This window comes from Macrobrachium nipponense, chromosome 41 (assembly GCF_015104395.2).
Source record: "Macrobrachium nipponense isolate FS-2020 chromosome 41, ASM1510439v2, whole genome shotgun sequence".
NCBI classification, from domain to species: domain Eukaryota; kingdom Metazoa; phylum Arthropoda; class Malacostraca; order Decapoda; family Palaemonidae; genus Macrobrachium; species Macrobrachium nipponense.
Genome location: NC_061102.1, coordinates 33,940,940 through 33,958,950, shown reverse-complemented (window position 1 = coordinate 33,958,950; position 18,011 = coordinate 33,940,940). Strand labels below are relative to the sequence as shown.

At 42.5% G+C, this 18,011-nt stretch overlaps 1 protein-coding gene across 4 annotated transcripts in view; it reads right to left on the bottom strand.

Annotated features, from left to right (window-relative positions):
* LOC135212664 (endophilin-B1-like) overlaps positions 1-18,011 on the bottom strand; it is a 349,729-nt gene that overhangs the window by 271,012 nt on the left and 60,706 nt on the right. The window lies entirely within an intron of this gene.

Here is an 18,011-nt window from a genome sequence, read left to right as displayed (position 1 = left end):
ACCATCGCTTCTGGGAAGAGGTCTGCTCCCCAGATGTTTGACGCAAGCAACTTATTCGGCTCGTGCCGAATAGTTGCTTCTTGTAGCGACATTGCCTTCCCTACAATTCGTCCTAGCAGTGGCAAACTCAAACATATCTGACTGCACCGTTTGAGTCAACGATTTGGTGATAAGCTTGAAGAGCGGTTCCGACCCATAGGCAACGGTAGCCACTTCGGTCATAGCCATGGAATTAATGGACCTGGCTAACCGCGATTTGGCTTCGAATTCTGCCTGAATAAGGCTATCTGGAAGCCTAGGAAGCTTCTCACCAAACTGCTCCATAGCACAGTCTGGTTTGAGTTTGCCCGCTGAGAAGGTGTTAGGTAAGTCTTCCCACAATTCACCGGCTGAAGGAAGGTGTTAACGTAAGTCTTCCCACAATTCACCGGCTGAAGGAAGTAGAGGAGATGTAGGATCTGCTTCCTTCAGTTGAGGCATGGAATCCCCCTTCTGGGCTGCTTGAATAGTCGTATTCGCGATCTTTGTCAGGAAAGGGAGCGGGGTACTCTCTTCCATCGTAAAGATCGTAAACGGGCTCTTGAAAGGTTGGATTTTTGTATTGGTACAATCCATGTCCTCTAGACACCTGAGCATTCTCTCTGAGCCTGGTCACGTGAATAGAGGACTGTCTCCTTTGGAACTTTGTCATCCCGAGTCATGGCTGCGGCGGTGAGCCTGGCGTAGCCGATGAACGGAGGCTGAAGGTCTTCCGGGTGGAACTCAAAGTCCTCAATCCTCCGAGTTCCACATTCCGGGATAGAGATGAGCCCGTCTTGGAAGGGGGCGTATGACGCTACTCTCCAAGGGTTGTTCATTGAGAACGGAGGAAGAGAATCATACGGGGGAAGTTGGGCTCCACCTGTGGTGAAAGGTGGAGGAGAGGCTACAGGAGCTTGGCTCAGTCCGGCTATAATGGTGTCCTGAGAAGTAATCCTATCCGACAACCGAGAGAACATTTGTTCCATGCTATTTTTCAGGGACCCAACCAGATCGCCCACCTGTTGTAAGAGGCCAGCATTGGCGTCCAGAGCCGGAGCTGCTGCGGAGGTGGAAGGGTGGCCCTGAACTGGAACCAGGGGTAGCGGAACTAACGACTCCGCTGGAGTGTGAGATCTCTCTTTGGAGGATCTACTCCTCGAGGACTTAGAGCCGGAACCCACCCAGAAGCTTTAGATCTCTCTGCTCCGGGATTCCCAGCCGGAGACTTACGAGAGGATGACGCCGAAGCCGTCTTCTTAGACGACGACGACGTCTTCGTCAAGGTTTTCACTGTTTCGACCCTTTGACCTTGGGTGGAGTCTACTGAAGCATCAGGAGAAGTATACAACTCATTACCTGTAAAGCCTTGGAAGGATGAGAGGAAGGTTGCAGGAGTAGAAGAACCAGTAGCACCCAAGGGTATCCCTTGGGTGTCCAACTTACCTACTTCGACCAACAGGTCGTCTACACCTACCATGGGTTCTACATTAATGTCCAGTGTCGCGACTTCCGAGGAGATGTCCTGGCCTTGGTCTGTCAACGAGGCAGCCAGCTGTTGCTGGATGAAGGCGATAGTCGGGGCCGCATCTGCTGGGTCGACGTATCCAGTCGCCTTGCCTCCGGGGAAGATTAGCACCGCTAACCTCTTCTCTAGGATGTAGGGCATACCCTTGGCGCGTTCTTCCCGAAACCGCCGACCCAGGCCCGCAGGGTAACCAGTGCGGTATCCCTCACAGCCGGTGGAGCCTGGAAGAGAGGGTATTGGTTAGATTTAAGAATAACTTAAAACTAAAACTAACTTAAAGCGTAACTTAAAATTATAGGGGCTTATAAGGCCCCCTGAATTTTACCTTAAGTTAGAGTGATTAATGTAAAAACTTAAGCACTATAAAAAATTTTTGAACCATTTAACGGAGTTAGAATACTTACCCCGTCCAACAGCTGGCTCACCAGATCGTAACATATGGTACACGTCTCGTGGTACCAGACCTGGATGTCCCCGTGCGGAGTCGCGCATGGAGCATGGGACGGCAACACTTCGTGTCCACAAGGGTCTTGAAGTGTGGCGGCGCATCCCAGATGCTCACAGTTGGTGGTCTGTAAGTGAAAAGACACATGAGTATCTTAAAGACTATCACTTACAGGCTAAAGGACAAAAGAACTCCGTTGCATGCCGGAGCTCGGAAAAAATTTGGGCATAACCCCTCCCTGAATCGCCTGAATAGGCTATAACCCCGGAGGGATCCGGTGGGACAGAAAGGGAGGGGGGATGGTTTAAGGTACTTAAGATAAACTTAAATGTTTAACATAAAAGATCTTAAACCTAAATTCTACCGTACCGGACTAAGTCCAGTGCGTGACGGAGTGTGTAACTCCGCGAGACGGAGTGGTTAGAAGGGACCGACTGTATGTTCCGGTCCACTCCGGTCCACCCTGCTGGGTGGACTATCACCTTTCCGTGGATGCCAGGCCTCCGGTGGTAAAGGAGCCCTAGTAAGGTGGAAAGGAGCAGAGGGGCATACAGACTCGGGCTAGCCAACGAGCGACGGGGTAGCAACGAGGGGGGAAAGGCCAGTCCCCCCCCACATTACCATCCGGCCGACCGGGAAGCCGGAGAGGTCGAGTCCAGTCTGGGTCTGTCCCGTCCTCTACTCCCTCCGCCTGGGGGGAGAGAGGGAGGCAGGGGCTCGGGTATGCGGAGCGAGCATGGGCAGGACCGACCCATCCCCCCGACTCTATAGAAGAGCGGGAGGGGGGGAAGGTGACTGGACAGGCGTCTTGGCTGCCTCGTGATCACGTAGTGACCACGGGGCGATAATAATCACAACTAAGCCAAGAAACATAACCAACTGATCAGAGAGATGCTATCGGGAAGCAACCGAACTGAAGAGCGGTAGTATATAGGCCCAATGGGCCATGACCTAGGCTCAGCAAGCCAGACGCCTAGCTAACCTAACAAATACATATAAGTAAAATGAATAATAAAATGAAAGAAAGAAAACAATATAGTAGGAGAAAAAATCCAGGAGTGTACGACTAACCCGAAGGGAAGTCTACCACTCAAAGCCAAGCCGAGGCCGATACTAAGAGCCGTGGCTGGGGTCTGGATGGAAGGACCTACAGGAGGTAAAAGACATGCATGCATGACAAAACCGTGTAGGTCGTACCCTAAACAAAAAATTGGATAATGAATTAGAGCGTACTAAGTAAGGGGGTATGTTCTGGGTATAGGCGCGACCAAGAACGAACCCACCACGAGGCAGAAACCATGCCGCCATGCTTCCGACCTAGAGTTCGTATTTTATACCTAAAAAACCGGCAAATACGGGCTCAGGGCCGGAAAAAACCAATTAGCAATAAACACTGAGTACTTAACTTAGCTGCTGCGATGGCTGCACGCTCCAAAGTGAATAAATCCAAAGTAAGGGCACACAAAAACACAGAGTAAAAAATGGCAGCTGTCTGACCTGGGTGCGCTAACTTAAAAGGATGCCCACCAGAGGCGCAGCAGTCGGCAGCATGGGATGGAGTAGTAGTAGTATGTGCTGCCCACTCTGTGGGTCGGCTCTCCTCTTGGGGGGATTTTGTAGTGGGAGAATTCTTTTGGCATTTGGCTCGTGGTAGTGGTCTCACTCGCCATAGTGTTCATACCGACACCCTCTTGGAGGGTGAGCGAGTCAGTTATACTGACCTTTTTCTTTATTTATTTATTCTCTGGTATGTGTTTAGTACATTTACCCTAGAAATAATAGATTAAAGGATATTTCGCGCAGCGACACGAGCTGAGCCCAGAAATTATGTCAAAATGTCGAAATAATTTCTGAGATGTCACTGATACTTTTATTTTTAGTGCGATAAGAAAGAAATTTGCGCTTGCGCGCCTGAGTAGGCCTATAAGTATTTTCCTGCGAATTTTTCAAATACTTTTTTTAACAATGTTTCATACGTCCAATCGGCACCCGACAGACAATTTATGTCGACGTTTAATACGTCCAATCGGCGTTAGAGGGTTAATGAAGTCCGGAACAAAAGGCAGAAAGGCAGGGATTACAAACGAGGCAGGTAGGTGAGAGTGAGTACCAAAAGATAATTAACCCTCTTACGCCGAAGCGGTAAAAAAAAATTGTCTCCCGTGTGCTGGAGGTGTTTCAGAGTGAGCGCGGAAGCGGAAAAAATATTTTTTTCAAAAAATCACAGCGCGCTTAGTTTTCAAGATTAAGAGTTCATTTTTGGCTCCTTTTTTTGTCATTGGCTGATGTTTAGTATGCAACCAGCAGAAATGAAAAAAAATTATCATTACATTATAAAAATTAAGCGATATATGATAGCGGCAAAAACATTATTTCATATATGATTGTATTCAAATCGCGCTGTGCGCAAAATGGTTAAAGGTAACAAGTTACTTTTTTTTCGTTGTAATGTACATTAAATTGCGATCATTTTGGTATATAACATATTGTAAAATGATAAAATAAACACAGAGAAAATATTATCACAAAATAATGCATGAATTCGTAATGCGCGGACGTAAACAAATATTTTTTTCAAAAATTCACCATAAATCAAATATTGTCCTAGAGACTTCCAATTTCTTTCAAAATGAAGACAAATGATTGAATATTACTATACTGTAAGAGTATTAGCTTACAATTGCAGTTTTCGACCATATCTGACGAGTTAAAGTTGACCGAATGTCTAATTTTTTTATATATATATTTTTTATATGCAATTATTTCGGAAATAAGAAAAGCTACAACCTTCAAATATTTTTCCTTTTATTCTACATGAAATTGCACACATTTGCATATATAAAACTCTATGAAATGCCTATTATGAAATGGAGCAAATATTCCGAGAATGGGAAGTACGCATTTCGGAGATTTGTGGCGGAGAATCCGCGCGCGGAGGGAAGGAAAGATTTTTTTTTATATTCACCATAAATCTAAATATTTTGCTAGAGACTTCGAATTGTTTCAAGATGAAGATAAATGACTGAATATTAGTAGACTGTAAGAGTTTTAGCTTACAATTGCGTTTTTCGACCATTTCGGTAGAGTCAAAGTTGACCAAAGGTTGAAATTTTGGCAATTATCATTACGTATTTATATGAAAATATCTCAAAACTGATAAAAGCTACAATCATGAGTATTTTAATTGTTTTTGTATTTCTACATAAAAATGCGCACATTTTAATATATAATACTTCATGTAACGGCTAATTTACAATAGTACAAAAATTATGTTAAACTGACAAAATAATTTCCGAGATGTGTCACAGATACTTTTTAGTGCGGCAAGAAAGAAATTTGTGCTTGCGCGCCTGCGTAACGATTGTAAACAAAACAACACCTTGATCCGTGAACTCCCAGCATCCCCCAAGGCGCGTGATTCAAAAGTTTTAGGCTGGTAGGCCTATAAGTGTTTTTCCGCGAATTTAAAAAAAACTTTTGTAAGTCGACGTAAAATACGTCCAGTCGGTACACGGGAGACAAAAAATGTCGACAAAAAATACGTCCAGTCGGCGTAAGAGGGTTAATAGCAAAATAATAAAATGATATTGTCATGATACAATAAAGTTTTATACATACTTACCTGACAGATATATACTTAGCTATAGACTCTGTTGTCCCCGACAGAAATTCAAATTTCGCGGCACACGCTACCGGTAGGTCAGGTGATCTACCGCCCTGCCCTGGGTGGCAGGACTAGGAACCATTCCCTTTTTCTAATCAGAATTCTTCTCTTCCACCTGTCTCCTGCGGGGAGGCTGGGTGGGCCATTAATCGTATATATCTGTCAGGTAAGTATGTATAAAATTTTATTGTATCATGACAATATCATTTTTATACATTCAACTTCCCTGCCAGATATATACTAGCTATTAGCACCCATTGTTGGTGGGTAAGAGACAGCTAACTACTGAAATAGACAGGTAAACAACATATGTTGTAGGTATTAATAAACCTGGTTCCTACCTTATTATGGCTGAAGACTTCGCGGCTACTGCCTAGGAGTCTGCTTCGATCAAGAGCCTCAGCGAGATATTGATCTATGGCTAAGAGTTCTTGTGGGTCTGCCAATGGGGTCTTATCCACTTACTCGGCAGAGCCTAAAGGCCTTTGTCATTGGTAGCTATTCTACTAACATGACAATACACCTTGTTCAAGGAGCACAACACTGATCCCGATCCCCTGATCCTAACATCCATGTTAGTTCTAAGATTGCAAGGAGTTATCCCGAACTCCTTACAAACAAACCAAAAAAACTCGAACATAAATACACGTTCATTTATAACAAAATATTAAAAAAAAATTTTGTACCCCCTACTAGCCATACATACCCTTGATCCCCTACTAGCAATGACACCAGCCGCCCATGCGACATCAGTACGCTTGCTAATAGAAAACCAAGCACATATCTGACAAGAGGGTTTATGTACATTAAAGATAAAAATATTTTTAAGGATCAGTCTTTGCTCCAAGACCCAGAACTGTATCTGCTGATACAAATGGATCTAGAGAGAAGCACTTCTCATAAGTCACTTTCACATCCTTCAGGTAATGAGACGCAAACACTGAATTGCACCTCCAATATGTAGTCTCAATGATATTCCTGAGAGACATATTCTTTTGAAACACCAGGGACGTTGCTACTGCCCTCACCTCATTAGTCTTAACCTTTAGAAGACTGAAGGATTCATCCGAGCAGTTCTTGTGTGCATCAGTAATCACGCTTCTCACAAAGAAGGCCAAGGCGTTTTTATACATGAGTCTTTTGGGGTTCTTCACAGCACACCAAAGACCTTGTTGACATCCTCCCATCTGATTCTTTTTCTCTAAATAAAATTTAAGAGCTCTAACTGGACAGAGAGACCTCTCTGTCTCTCTGCCTACGAGGTTAGATAGGCCTTTTACCTCAAAGCTTCTGGGCCAAAGTTTAGATGGGTTCTCGTTTTTCGCCAGAAACAATGTCTGGAACGAACAGATAGCCGCATCTCCTTTGAATCCCACCGTGGAGTCCAGAGCATGCAATTCGCATTTCCTAGTGACATCGCGGAAGGAAGCCAGATGTAGAGGCTCGAATTTATCTGAGGTAAGGAATTTCAGGACCATGTCCAGATTCCAACTAGGTGTTCTAGGAGATGCTGATTTTGAAGTTTCAAAGGACCGAATCAAATCATGTAGATCCTTGTTCTCTGCAATCTCTAGCCCTCGATTCCTGAATACTGAAGACAGCATGCTTCTGTATCCTTTGATTGTCGACACGGAAAGGTGCGATTCCTCTCTCAGAAAAAGGAGGAAATCGGCAATGTTAACTATAGAGGTACTGGAGGAGGACAGCTTCTTACTCTTACACCACCTCGATTGGTATACTCTTCTCGTTGAAGATCTGCGGGCTCGAGCGATAGCGCCTGCAGCCTTGCGAGAAAAACCCCTCGCTCTGACAAGTCTTTCGATAGTCGAAAGGCAGTCAGAGCGAGACCGGGGAGGTTGTGATGAAACCTCTCGAAGTGGGGTTGTCTGAGTAGATCTGCTCTGCTTGGTAGAGATCTGGGGAAGTCCACTATCCACTCCAGTACCTCCGTGAACCATTCTTGGGCTGGCCAAAATGGGGCTATTAGGGTCAACTTCGTGCCCTTTGAAGCTACGAATTTCCTGAGTACTTCCCCCAGGATCTTGAACGGGGGAAAGGCGTAGGCGTCTAGGCCTGACCAATCCAGGAGAAACGCGTCTATTGCAAAGGCTCTTGGATCTTCCACTGGAGAGCAAAAGATCTCTACTCTTTTGGAGAGGAACGTGGCAAACAGGTCTATGTGAGGCCTCCCCCACAGGGACCACAGACTTCGGCACACTTCTGTGTGTAGAGTCCACTCTGTGGGAAGGACCTGATTCCTCCTGCTTAGTCTGTCCGCTCTCACATTTTTTATCCCTTGCACAAATCTTGTGAGGAGAGTTATGCCTCTTTCCTCTGTCCAGGTTAACAGGTCTTTTGTTAACTGATAGAGGGAGAATGAATGCGTCCCTCCTTGCTTGCGTACGTAAGCCAGAGCCATGGTGTTGTCCGAGTTTATCTGAATCATCCCGCCTCTGACTATCTCCTCGAAGAATCTTAAGGCTAGATGTATGGCTACTAGCTCTTTGCAATTGATGTGCCAGGACACCTGTTCCTTTGTCCAGGTGCCTGACACCTCCCTTGCTCCTAGCATCGCTCCCCATCCCGACTCCGAAGCGTCGGAAAATAACACTTGGCTTGGGTTCTGCAGGGCAAGTGACACGCCTTCGTTCTTCTGAAGAGGAAGGATCCACCACTTTAAGTGATTTTTTATCTCTTGTGGAATCGGGAAAGTGTCTGAGAGTTGTCCCGTCTTCCAACTCCACACCTCTTTCAGGAAAAACTGAAGAGGGCGAAGGTGAAGCCTCCCCAGAGAGAAGAACTTTTCTAGCGAGGACAGAGTCCCTAAAAGGCTCAGATAATCCCTCGCTGAACTGCTCTCTCTCTCTAAGAAGCTCAAGATTCTTGACAAACCTCGAGTGATTCTCTCTCGCGAAGGAAATACCCGAAAACCCCGAGAATCCATCTGAATCCCCAGATAGACCAAGTTCTGGCTGGGGATCAGTTGCGACTTCTCGAGGTTCACGAGTAATCCCAGCGATTCTATCATCTTTCTTGTTATCAATAGGTCCTCCAAGCACTGAATCTCCGACTTGGCCCTGATCAGCCAGTCGTCTAAGTAGAGGGAGATGTTTATTCCCTCTAGGTGAAGCCATCTCGCTACATTCGCCATCAGGTTGGTGAAGACCTGTGGAGCTGTAGACAGGCCAAAACACAGAGCCCTGAACTGAAAAATCTTGCCTCCTATCATAAATCAAAGATACTTCTTTGACAAGTGGTGAATGGGAACGTGGAAATATGCATCTTGCAAGTCCAGAGAGACCATCCAATCTCCTGGACGAAGTGCTGTGATTACTGAGGCGGACGTTTCCATACGGAACTTATTTTTCTGAACAAAGCAGTTCAGAGCGCTTACGTCCAGTACTGGTCTCCACCCCCCCCGATGCCTTTGGTACTAGAAATAGGCGATTGTAAAACCCCGGGGAGTGTGGATCCTGCACAAGTTTGATGGCCTCCTTTTCCCACATTTGCTCTACCATTTGAAGGAGAGTATTTCTCATTACAGGGTCTCTGTACCTCGCTGACAGTTCCCGAGGAGTAGAGGTTAGGGGAGGACTGTCCTCGAAGGGGATTACGTATCCTTTCTTTAGGACTGAAACTGACCAAGGGTCGGCTCCCCTTTTTGCCCAGGCTCCTGCAAAGTTCAGGAGTCTGGCGCCCACTGGTGCTTGGAGGATCATCAAGTCACTTTCCTTTCTTGAATGGTCTGAAGGAAGACCTTCCTCTCTTATCAGAGCTCTTCTTCCTGGAAGGGGGACGAGCCGTTGCACCTCCACGAAAGGGCTGCTGAGGAGGACGAGAGTCCTTTTTATTCGTCGACACTACAGGACGACTCTTCTTAGATGTTTGGACAAGGAGGTCTTGTGTCGCCTTCTCTTAGCGAGCGAGATATATCTTTCACTAACTGAGAAGGAAACAGATGATCTGACAGAGGGGCGAACAATAACGCTGTCCTCTGGCTCGGAGAAACAGCTTTGGATAAAAGGGATCCATAAACTGATCTCTTCTTTAGAACACCAGCACCAAATAGGGAAGCAACTTCTCCCGAACCGTTTTGTACCGCCTTGTCCATGCAAGACAGGACGCTATGGAGAATTTCTGGGTTTTTAAGAAATTCCGGGTCCTTAGACTTATTAGCCAGAACTCCGAGAGACCAATCCAGAAAAATTGAACACTTCTAAAAGTGATGAAAAGTCCCTTAAGAAAGTGGTTCAATTCTGAAATGCTCCACATAGATCTGACCGAAACTAAAGAGTGTCGTCTGGAGGCATCCACTAGATTCGCAAAGTCCGCGTCTGCCGATGCAGGAAGAGAAAGACCCATAGTCTCTCCTGTCCCGTACCAAATACCTCTCTTTCCATGGAGTTTGGAAGGAGGCATGCAGAATACTGTTTTTCCCAACTCTTTCTTAGTGCCCATCCAAGAATCCAAAGATTGGAGGGCCTTTTTCATTGAAATCGCAGGTTTCATTTTTAGGAAGGCCGAGGATTTCACAGTAGTCGTACTCGAAAAGAGAGAATGAGGAGAAGGAGGAGCGGCTGGACTAAGAGAGTCTCCAAACTCTTGCAGTAACAAGGAGGCTAAAGTTTTGTAGTTTGAGAGTCCCTCATTTGTAGGAAGCTCGTCATCAGACAACTCATCCAAACCCCGATCCGAAGAAGGAGAAAGCTCTCGCTTGGAGGAAGAGTCTTTCCAAGACCTCCTACGATCTGAAGGAGAGGAGCTTCTGTTTGGAGAAGAGTCATCGATTCCAGATACGAGTCTATTCGGATCTTGCCTCATGGAAGAACTCCGACTCCTGCCCTCCTGGCTCCTTGACTCCTGACTCCTGACTCCTGCCTCCTGCCATCCTGCCTCCTGACTCCTGCCTCCTGACTCCTGCCTCCTGACTCCTGACTCCTGACCTCTGACTACTGACTTCCTGCTCCTGACTCCTGACTCCTGACTCCTGCTCCTGATCCTGACTCCTACTCCTGACTCCTGATCCCTGAATCCTGACTCCTGACTCCTGCCTGGGTGACTCCTCACTCCTGGCTCTTGGCTCCTGCCTGCTGGGAGACTCTTCGCTCCTGGCTCTTGGCTCCTGCCTCCTGGGTGACTCTTCACTCCTGGCTGGTGCCAGACGCCTGATCGGCTCCTCGCAACTGATAAGAGTCTTGCGTTTAGACAACTCCTTACGTATGGTTGACTCCTTGTTCTTGCTAGGAGCCTCACCTCGAGTAGGAGCATCGATCCTGGCGGCAGGTACCTCCACACGTCTGGAGGACCTTTTGATAGGAAGGGAAGTGTCTTTCCTTCGAGGAGGCTCCTTTGAAAGCACTCCTACTAAAGACGATATCTGTTCCTGCATGGAAACCAGAAACCTTTTAGTAACCTCTTCTTTATCCTCTTCGGGAGGAGGAGAAGGAGGAGGGGAGGAGTCCATGGGCTCCACCTCCTGACTCCTTCTAAATATAGGTGACAAAATGGCTCTTTTTGCCCTCTTAACCTCCGAAAGAGACTCCTCAGGGAAGTGTTCCAGGCTCGAGTCAATAGTCGGAGCCTTCCAACTCCTCTTCAGTGGTCGCGAGCGATCCGAATCCCTCCAATCACGTCTAGGAGACAAAGATCCCGACGATGAAAAAACAATCACGCAGGACGCTTTTACAATAGCGATCCCTGGCAGTCTGGGGTGTCACAGAAACTGCCAAAGGGACACCTGATCGGTGGGGATTCTCCACAACCTCCTTTCGGTTTTTGACATTCCTTCTCCTCTGGGCATGTGAGCTTGGAAGAGGTCTAGACCTGGGAGCGTTGTGGAGCCGACCAGATCCCCCCTCCACTACACTGGGGACACTCACATCACTGTCCACTGTAACATCACTAGCCTTACCTTGCAGGGCAGCCATTTTGTTTTCCATTATCTTGAAGGCTGCTTTTAGATCCGCAAGTTCTTTCGCTGAATCTACAGGATCTGCAATAGATGACGAGGCTGAAAAGGAAGGAGAAGTAGCAATTCTTACCATTGGGGAAGATCCCAAACTAGGAATTAGTTCATTCGATCTAGAACTACTTAAACTTCTAGAAGAAGCTTTCCTCACTCTTTCTCTTTCTAACTTTTTCAAATAATTAGTTAGATTCTTCCACTCACTCACACTCAAATTCTCACATTCCTTGCAAGTATTAGTGAAAGAACATTCATACTCCCTGCAACCCTTGCATACGGTGTGAGGGTCTACCGAAGCTTTCGGCAACCTCACCTTACAGCCTACATTCACACAACGTCTCACAACCATTCCAGCGTCAGACATTTTTAAGAAAAATCCAAATCAAGTCCGCAAAACAGTCCACAAAAGCGTATGCCAATCCAACAATCCAAATGTTGACGGTCCGGGCGACAGAAGAATTCTGATTAGAAAACGGGAATGGTTCCTAGTCCTGCCACCCAGGGCAGGGCGGTAGATCACCTGACCTACCGGTAGCGTGTGCCGCGAAATTTGAATTTCTGTCGGGGACGACGGAGTCTATAGCTAAGTATATATCTGGCAGGGAAGTTGAATGTATAAAAATACAGATTTAGAATTACATAACTAGGCCGTATCGGGGAGACAACGTCCCCTGCAGCCACTGCCAAATATTTAAGGGCCTCTAGAGTTTTCAGATAGTGGCGTTTAAATACTGTTTGGGATTTCCAACCCGTATATTTTTTAAGATCCTTGAAGTTCATATGATGAAAATAATTAACTGAAGTAGCCACTGCCCGGATATCATGGACATGAGGGACTGAATCCGGATTGGCTTGCTTAATAAACTAAAGAATTTGTTGTCTGATGGCCTTCAAGGAAATAGTTCTACCATTCTCTCTAATAAAAAGAGGACCTGAAGACTTTTTAGAAGTTCTGCCCAGATAAGATTTTAATGTAATAATAGGACATAATGATGGGTCCTGTGGAAGAGGGACAATCTTCCATGGAGACCACCTGTTTTGTGGGTCTTCATTCTTTGCTAAGAATTTCCGATCTGGAGAGAGCAGAACTTCTCCTGATGGGAGGAAATCAATATGATTTGGTTCTCTAGACAGTTCAGATATTCTGGCACCTGAGGCCAGACTCATTAAAAATAATGTTTTCCTGAGAAGGGTTATATATGAGCATGATTCGTTATCAGTATCTGAAGCCAACCTGAGTACGTCATTTAAAAACCAAGAGACCATGTGAGGGCGGTCTACCAGTCTCAGATGAGCACATGCTCTAGGGATAGACGAGAAGTACGAATCTGTTAAATCAATATTAAAGCCAAACTGAAATATCTTCCTCAAGGAAGATTTAGTCGTAGTAATGGTACTTGCAACTAGGCCTTTTTCGAACAGAGTTCTAAAAAATGAAATTGTCAGATTCGTAGTCATCTTTTGGACATCTGATTCTTTTAGAAAGATGGCTAGCTTCCTTACTGCCAAATCATACTGCCTGAGTGTTGATTCTCTTTTGTCTGACTCCACGAACAGGATGTTTAGTGGGTCAATACTAGCATCCTTCTGTTCCGCGAACTTCATGAAGTCCATAAAGCTTACGACCGGTTCAGCTGCCGCTAAGTACAGTGGGGCCTCGCTTAGTCGCGGATCAGCAATCATGGATTCAGTTAATCACAGGTTTTTTCTTAGACCACTTCTCAGTCTATATCGCTGGTATGAATCCCAGCATCACAGGCTTGTCCATGGTAGGCTAAGCCTCGTCTGGTTCCGACAACCAGCAAATGCATTAACAGATTCACATTATGATATTAACTGACAATAAAGGTAATAAAACCATTCTCACCTTATATATTATTGGCATATCTTCATAATATATAGCCTATTCATGGAATCATTCCAAATCATTGACATCAACTTGTAGTTGAGTGGCCAGCAGAAATGTAAACATTGAGTTACACTTCACAGCGACCTTTGTCATTCTTAACATTTTTAGAAATGTTAATAGTAGTAGTGTTATTACAGTAGTAATAACATTTAGGAAAACATTAATTTTCAATTCGAACTTCATTATTGTTTTGGTATAACGTAATCAACTTCTCTGAACACTGCAGTCATACAAACAATAATTGTCATAGATTATCGTATTGTTGTTTGCAATCGGCGACGAAGCGTAAACGTAATAAACCATTTTTACCTTATACATTATTGTCATATATTCATAATAAAATGCATATCTTATATATTATTGGCTTATCTTCATACTAAAAAGCCTCTTCAAGGAATAATTCCTTGGAGAATGCATTTTTCAAAAAACAAAAATACACTTTACAAGTTTACAGTATGCACTGATTACTTTATTTTGATGTGATTACATTAATATTACAGTATGGTACTCTAAGCAGTACAGTAACTATTTTTTATCATAAATGTATAGTATTCATTCACGAAAAAAATAAGTATGATCACCGTGACGTCACCAAACCTACAGTCTCATTCGTACATACTATTTTTACATAATGTGATGGTGGTTACACTGTTCTACAAACTACATTGTATTTTACATAAGTATCCTCTAAACTCTATCATAAATCACTTTACTTACCTTTTTTTTTGAGCCCAAATACTATATCCCGGAAAATTAACAAAATCGCGAATTTCATCATAGAGCAAGATTCACTAATTACACTGTGTTTTCTTCTTCTTTTCATGACTAAATGCATTTTTAGGATAAACTCATTTACACCTTTTCAAATACTATGAATGTAAATAGCAAAATCTCTCTCTCTCATCACTTACAGAAAAAACTATAATACAGTAGAGACCCGGTTCACGACCGTATTAGAACTCGACATAATCGGATTTCGCCACTAAATTTCCAATAAAATTTGTATCTGTTTTCAACCAAAAAACCAGTTTCCGACCCTAGACCATATGATGTTTGTAAACAAAACTGTTTCCGCCAACCGCCGCTAGTTGGCATCATCCAGTGCTACCAAATGTAGCATAATTTCATGTTTTTTTAGCATAATTTGACCCAAGAATTGGAGCTTAGCATAATTTCTTTCACACTTAGGGTTTTAGTACAATTTTAGAATGTATTTTCACTAAAATTTTAAATAAAATGCAGAAAATTCCTCAATTTCATACACAGCTATAGTGAATATATGTATCTTCATAGTGAAATTGCCTCAAAAGCAGCACTAACAAATGAGTTAATTGCTAAGTTTGAACCCAACTAAGGAATGTTAAATTTTGCAAATATAAATAAATACCCACAGTGGCATGACAAACGGTCAGTAAAGTGTTAATGTTTTTTCTTCACGAGTAAAGAATTACTTTTTTTCCTTTTTTAAGTTTTATTTTTTTCAGTAGATATCAAAATTTTAATTATGTCTGAAGTGATTTTCACATAATTTTCAAGTATTTATTCATTGTGTATGTGATCTGTTAAAGAAAAATGGTGCTTCAATGGCATGATAATGATCAAGTAATAAGTACGTATGCTATTCTTCTCGAGTAGAGACTGGTTTGTTTGTTTACTTTTTTTTTAGTTTTAATTTTTCAGTAAATATCAAAATGTTATATTTGAAGTAATTTTCACTCATTTTCAAGTGTTTATTAATTGTGTGTGTGACCTGTTAAAGAAAAATGGTTCTCAGTGGCATGATAATGATGCAGTAATAAGTAAAATTTGTGTTTTTCTCCATATTTGTATGTGTGATCACACATTTGTCAAATAGTATACTAGTGATTGCATATCAAATAGTATACTAGTGATTGCGTATGTGATCTATTAAAGAAAAATGGTGTTTTATTTCGAGTTTGCTAACATGTAAAGACCATCAAATTATTAGTTATAATATTGTCTGTTCGTAACTTTGTATCATTTCACCTAATATATAAATGTTTTAAATTTCCATTACATCGTCGTTTTAGCTCAAATGTATTAGAGAAAAGAGATAATGATAGATTAATAGCATAATTCTGGCACAAAATTGCACCATATTTGGCATAAATTCTTGCTTGGACCGACTAGCATAATTTAGCAAAACGGTTGATAACACTGGTGACGCCACTCAGCATTGTTTAAAGTACGCAGCTATTGTTTACAAACATTCAAACATGTGTCGTGTCTCGTACACCTTGCGCGCATTTCGTTTGCTTTTTCGGTGGTATCAACTCTATACGCAGTTACCTTTTGATTCATCATGGGTCCCAACATTACTACTGGCTATCTATGTTCTAACCTTTTGCTATTGTTAATCTCTGAAATAATGGAAAGTGTTTACATGGCATCTCGCGTTTTCCCTCTTCAAAATGTTTCCATCATTTCCAACTCCAAATTAAACCTTAAGTTTCGTCTATCCTCTCCTCTGCATGAAAGTGATGAGCGAAAAAAAGATTTAATCAAGCACCCTTGCTTGATTTTTTTTTTTCAAGCGTAGACCTATTCTAAAATCATGCTCACACTTGAGGCGCGCGTTTCAGTAGCAAATGCAATACGTATTGAAGTGTTAGGTTTGGAGTGAAGGCAATGTTACGTACGTAGGTTACATGTGCGGTTCGGTAGCGAATGCAATCTTTAAGCTTTGTTAAGCTTGCCGGTAAAGAAGAGGTTAGCCATAGCTTAAATCAGAGAAGCCGCTATGCCATATTAAGTGCGTAGTAATTAAGAAATTAAGACGAATCTTTTATGTCATACTGTAATACGTCAATGTTTACGTGTAAGATTTCGTAGTGAAACCAGTTACATACGTAACATGTTCGGTTCGGTAGCAACGCAATCTAAGCTTTTTAAGCTTGCCGGAAAGAAAGAGGTTAGCCTTAGCTTAACTCAGAAGCCGCTACGGTATACATTAATTATAGAAATTAAGAAGATTCTTTTATGTCTACTGTAAAAATACGTCATTGTTTACGTGCGAGATTTGGTAGTGAAACCACTGTTACATACGTAACGTGTGCCGTTCGGTAGCGAACGCAATCTTAAGCTTTGTTAAGCTTGCTGGTAAAGAGGAGGTTAGCCTTAGCTTAAATCAGAGAAGCCGCTATGGTATAGAATAATTATAGAAATTAAGACGATTCTTTTATGTCTAGTGTAAAAAGACGTCAATGTTTACATATGTACGCGTGCGCGTAACGAACGCAATCTGTATGCTTGGTTTACGATAAGCGTCCTCGTAAAAAAAGAGGTTAGCTTGATATTAATGCTGGTACGTAATGGTATAGTAATTATAGAAATTAAGAAGATTCTTTTACTTATACGTACGTACGTATATATGTACCATGCAGTACCATAATAATTGTCAAGTCCAAGTAAGCTTGAAACCAGCCCTGATATTGGACAATTTGCCGTAAAAGACGCACCTTTTTTATAAGAACATTTATGAAACAAAATCGTTAGTATCATAACATTTACTGAAAGATAATTTTCAAGCAATTTTGTGTACAGTATTGTAGTCGACTTCATATAAGATTTACCATAGATTAATATCGAATGCAAACGTTTCTACGCTATGGTTTGTTTACATCCTTAAATGCCGACCTTACTGTAGGCAAACTTTTCGTAAGTTTTTGATACAAATATAAATTGGGTTTAATTTTTAATAGTTTATTAATTTACAGTAATAATTAGACTTGCTTTTCAATGTTTTTATTATGTTAGCAACACGTTTTATGCCTACCCACTACACTACATTCTACTTACTAATCACCTAGGTAGCCTTAGCCTATGGCGCTTGGTCAACAATCGGTTGGATGCAGGCCAGTTTTCTTTTATACTGTTTATTATACATTTAAAATTATAAATATACGTTTAACATGATATTTATTTAACTTTTAACTTATTTAGTTGTAATTTACATGTAATGTATTGTAAGTATAAAAGGCAAGGTTAGGTAATAACTGATGGTCAAGAACGGATTAATCCATTTTCAGTTATTTCTTATGGAAAACTTGATTCAGTTCTCGAAATAATCGTATTTCGACGCTCCTTCTGGAACAAATTATCATCGAGAACCGAGGCTCTACTGTACTGATCTATTATTGACGTAATAAAAGAACAAGATGGTCCCCGACATTTGTAGGTACAAATGTGTTGCCATATTTTTATTATTTCTGTGATTTACGAAACTGTGCTTCAATACAACTTTTATAGTTGAATCAATGATTATCACCTATTATAACAGTATACAAGAGAATATCTTATCACTATCGATATTTCATTTCTTATCACCATAAAAATATTTAAAATACAAATTTCATTGTTATTCTCGAGCTAAGCTAGTCAAGTTACTCTCGTCCCAAGCTGCTCTCTCAAACTATTCAACAATTACTCTCCTCCTAAGCTGCTCTCTCTCTCTCTCTCTCT